Source organism: Idiotropiscis lumnitzeri, chromosome 21 (genome assembly GCF_059441095.1).
Source record: "Idiotropiscis lumnitzeri isolate Australia: NSW breed Sydney's pygmy pipehorse chromosome 21, RoL_Ilum_1.0, whole genome shotgun sequence".
In the NCBI taxonomy this organism is placed as follows: Eukaryota; Metazoa; Chordata; class Actinopteri; order Syngnathiformes; family Syngnathidae; genus Idiotropiscis; species Idiotropiscis lumnitzeri.
The window spans coordinates 3,273,891-3,278,321 of record NC_142411.1 but is presented as its reverse complement, the minus strand read 5'-3'; the positions used below and the strand labels follow the sequence as shown (position 1 = coordinate 3,278,321).

Below are 4,431 nucleotides of genomic sequence, written 5' to 3'. Positions count from 1 at the left end.
TCCAACACTATTCTCTTACGTTCGACCCATTCTTCTTCTTTTTTTTTTTTTCCTTTTTTTCTTTTGTGGAAGTATGAAAGTTATGAAGTAGCATTCCCGATTTGAAGCCTTGGCGTCTGTTCTCTGATGACCTTGCTCTTGCGTTGCTTTTCTTCTGAGAATTGTTTCAGATGCCCAAAACGGTTGTCGTCGCTTTTTTTTTTTGTTGTTGTTGTTGTTTTTCTTGATGAACTGAAGATTGGAATCACTTTGGGCTGATTTTTTGGGACCGTGTGCGATGAAGGAAACAGGCTGGGTTCCGTTGAGATTCCGAATCACGATCTGCGTGGGGTCCCATCCAATGAACTGCCCCCCCCCCCCTCCCAATCCCTGATCGCCACGAATAGATCGTGCAGCACAAATGGCAGGACTAGCGAGGCGGATCTCGACTGGACGTAGTGGTGCAAGTCTGGACTGGTTTCAAGTACTGACCTCTATATCCTGTTTTGAAGTGTGATTTCCCTGCAAGTAGGGCATTGTGTTTATCGGGTGTACATTATTATTATTATTATTATTATTATTATTGAATATTTCTGTTGTGTATGACGATTTTATTATTTGGCACCACCGCTTGCTGAAGGTTGGCACTTGAAGATTTGTTTGTCCCCTCTTTAAAAAAAAAGAAAATGAATAAATTATTCCTATTAAGAGTATTGAAATGGAGTTTAGATTCTGGAATATTCTGATTCTTGTGTCCATCACTTTAAATGTTTTTTTTTTATTTTTATTTGATTATTTGGGATTTTAGCTCGTAAGCAGCATGTTATTTTTTTTGTAGAGTTTCCTGCACTGGACCAGTGAGACAGAGATGAAGCAGACATTTTTTTTTTTTTTTTGCACGGCCAGAATCATTGTATCATTCTGACTTTCTGTTGGTTACTGTACACCAGTGACGTCTTTTTATATACTCGCACTATTTTCCACAAAAAGGCGCACAAGTCAGCCTTTTTTGTACACCCGGGATTTGTATTTTTATTTTTTTTTTATGTTGTGAAATGGGATGATGAAGTGATCGGCTGATACTTGAATTTATGGGAATACGGAAGCACAGTGTTGCGGATACATTGGAAAATTGAAGTGTCACAAAAAAAAAGGGGGTCATTTAGAATCCCCCCCCCCCCGCCGCTCACCTGCATTTATGTGATCCAGCTCCTCTGGGGAAGGAATAATCCAAGGTCGGAGGTGAGCGCACCACCCCGGGGGTAGACGCAGGAGATCTCAGCGACTACAAAGAACGCAGACAAAAGGCTCGGCTCGGCTCTGCGAGCGCACCCCAAACGTTCCACTCCAGACCCCGTCGCTGTTTTTAGCCACTGCGGAATAGACGGACGGGCAGACGATGTCGAACCAATGTTAGCCATTCGGTGACGACACAAACAGTTTTTGAAAAGATTCATTTGTCGGCATTATGCTTGTCTGCGTTTTTGGGTTGTTGAAAGCAGACAAGAAACGACAAAAAAATTTAATCGTGTCGTCGTTGCATCGGGAATATTTTCAGGATTCTGATTGGGGGGTGTGGCCTTGCCTGTTGCTTTGGTTTGGCAAGTGTTTGACAGTCTGCGGATGTTTTCATCGCGACATTTTTTTTCTTACGCTTGACATCAGCAGATGTCACAATTTTGTGAAATGTTGAAATGACAACAGAATTAGCAAGACTCAACCAGAATTAATTTTTCCATAAAAATGCTTGTTGAAATTCCTTAATTTACCATTAGAGCACCGGAAATAGAAACATTTTTGGCAAGTGTTGCCTGTTGCATCGACATGCATGTGGCAGCCCGTGATTTATTTATTTATTTTTTATAACCACGGAGATTTCCTTCTCGTTTTACAAAACACCAGTGTACGGACACGGCCCTTGGACGATAACGTTTGTCCGCGGGTGTCGCGCACCTTGGCCACGCGGGGCCCCCCGGCGCGTCTGCAGGTATGACAAAAGATCAAAAGCGAGCAGATCGCTTAACCTGCCGACTTTTTTTTTTTCCAAGCCGGAACAAAAGCAGGCGAGAGCAACTCCCTTCATTATCTCCCCCGGACGGCGTTCTTCTTAAGATCGGCGGGCCTGAGAGAGCGCGTCGGCCGTATTTCTCACTGAGCGATGGGCTCGGCCCGAAACGTCTCAAAGCACCAGCCGAGGGCTCTAAAGTGCCACAAAAACAAAAGGAGAAAGGAAAGGATACTCTTCTCAATATGGCTCCACGCCCTTCGCGCTTCCTGGCGCCTCCTTTAAAGCCCTGAAGAGGTCCAGACACTAAAAAGATTTTTTTTTTTTTTTTGGAGTTGATTTTTAATCATGAAATATTATGTCTTTTTCTAAAGAACTGTACAGTATTAAAATATACAATATTGACAATTCTTTGGGGACGCAAGTTGTTCTTAATGACGACTGTTTAATTCTGTGTTCTCGTGACTTGCTTGTAGATTAGGAGCAGTTAGTTGTAGAATCGGTGACTTTGGTTTCTTTCTCCTTTTTTTCCCCCTCTCTCCATAAATGTTTTCTTCAGATCCACTTGGAATCCATTTTCAGAGTACGTCGTTGCTACTGTAAATATTGTGGAGATTAAACAAAGAATAGCTGTACAGTTTTTCTATGGTCAATCGAATGGGGTGGAAAAACTTGAAAATGGGACGGTCACACTTGGAAAAAAATAAATAAAACTAAAATAAAATATATATAAATATATATATAAATGGTGTTCCCTGCCTTTACTCGGGGGTCTGTGGGCAGTGCCCCTCAAGTTGCACCAGCATCCGTTTATTTCAGTCGAAGCTGAGAGAAGACCCCGAAGACAGTCCGCAGGCTTTGTATGGCGTCGAAAAAAACAGAGGGGGGGGGGGGGGGGGGGGCCTTGTCAATACGAGGACCAGCCGTGTCACGGAGGGGACACATTGTACAGAAGAGCTGATTTATACCGTTTTGGGGTGTTTTGGGGGTTTTTTTCTACCGGGTTCAAACAGTCGGGGAGAAGTTGTTGTGCTTTTGTGGAATTTTCGGAGTGCTTTGCATTTTGCGATGTGTGCGTGTGTGAGCAAGTGTGTGAGTGCGTGTGTGTGCAAGTGCAAGAGAAAAGGCCGATTATGAGAACCTGTGAACCAGTTAGTGACACAATTCTCAACGCGCCCCCCCTTCCTCCTCCCCCACCCCTGGGAGTGCCATCCTGACATGTAAATGACTCTCATTAAGCGTCGGCGAAGTCCGTGCGTGCGCGCGCGGCCATCCTCTCCTCTGATCTGTTTGCTGACCTGTTTGAAAAGGATTTTTCTTTTCTTTTTCGTTTCCCGATGCTTTCGCTGGTTAATCTTTTTATTGTTGCAACTCAAATTTTTTTTGTGTAAATATCCATGACATGGACTTATAAAGTGAGAGCTACTGCCTTTGTATAATTTAGCAATATGTTCTGTAAATAGCGTTTTGTTAATGCTTTTTTTTTTTTGTATAACATGATGATGATGATGATGATAATGATACCATTATTATTATTATTCTCGTGCAGTAATTCCAATTGGAGTGGTGATGTTGATTTTTTTTTTTTTAAGACATACAGGTTGTCAAATACAACTCATATTCCATTATGGCTGCTTTTATTTTTTTTTTTGCTTTTTTTTTTATTTGTTTCTGTTATTGGTGTCCATTATGTCCTGCAGATTGTGTGTAATTTATTGGTTTAATTTATCCTAATTTATTCAATGTTGGTTTCTTTTTCAAGCAGGGAAGGCTGTACTGCATTTCATTAAGTAGATCCAAATTAGTTTTTTTTTTAATTAATTATACCTAAAAGTGATTTTAAAAAAATGTATATCTCGGCAGCTAAATAGACATTTTCAAATTGGTTTTGTTTGTTTCCCGACAGGGCCGAGGGTAGGCTAGAAAGCTCAAACGAGTGCGAAGCTGTTTTGTGTTTTCTCCTGAGAATCTTTTTCTTTTTTTTTTTTTCCGCTGCCCACCCGCCCCCCCTTTAATTGCGTTGTCCCGGCCCAAACACAACCAGTAGTCAAATTGCCTTTCGTGCCTTCACCCTCTATGAACTGAATGTATGTGCAGTATATATGCAAGCTTGTGGGAAAAAAATTAATAAAAAATGGAAATAAAAAGGAAAAACTCGTGTCTTGGTTGCCGTTTTATTTTCTGAGATATTATTATGATTATTTTTCCCATTTATGGATTATTGCATAATTAACTCGTGATAGTTGGAAATGACTCTCGCACTTCTTTTGACTTCACTTTTTCTCCTAATGCAATTTTTATTATTTTAGCTAAATAAGGTGGCTAAAACAATTTGAATATTTGCATTTAATGCATAGATAAGGTTTACCCGGATGTCTAAAATTGCATACGCCAGATATTCCTTCTCCCAAATGTTTTTGTTCATGGAGGGGGGGGGATCTCATTTA

General features: G+C 41.0%; 1 long non-coding RNA gene across 1 annotated transcript in view; it reads right to left on the bottom strand.

The window, feature by feature from the left end:
• Positions 1-1,334, bottom strand: part of LOC148316478 (uncharacterized) — a 49,178-nt gene extending 47,844 nt beyond the window's left edge. The window contains exon 1 of the long non-coding RNA XR_015840199.1: positions 1,170-1,334. This is a non-coding gene — a long non-coding RNA (uncharacterized LOC148316478). The remainder of the gene's footprint in view (positions 1-1,169) is intronic.
• Between the last annotated feature and the right edge of the window lie 3,097 nt (positions 1,335-4,431).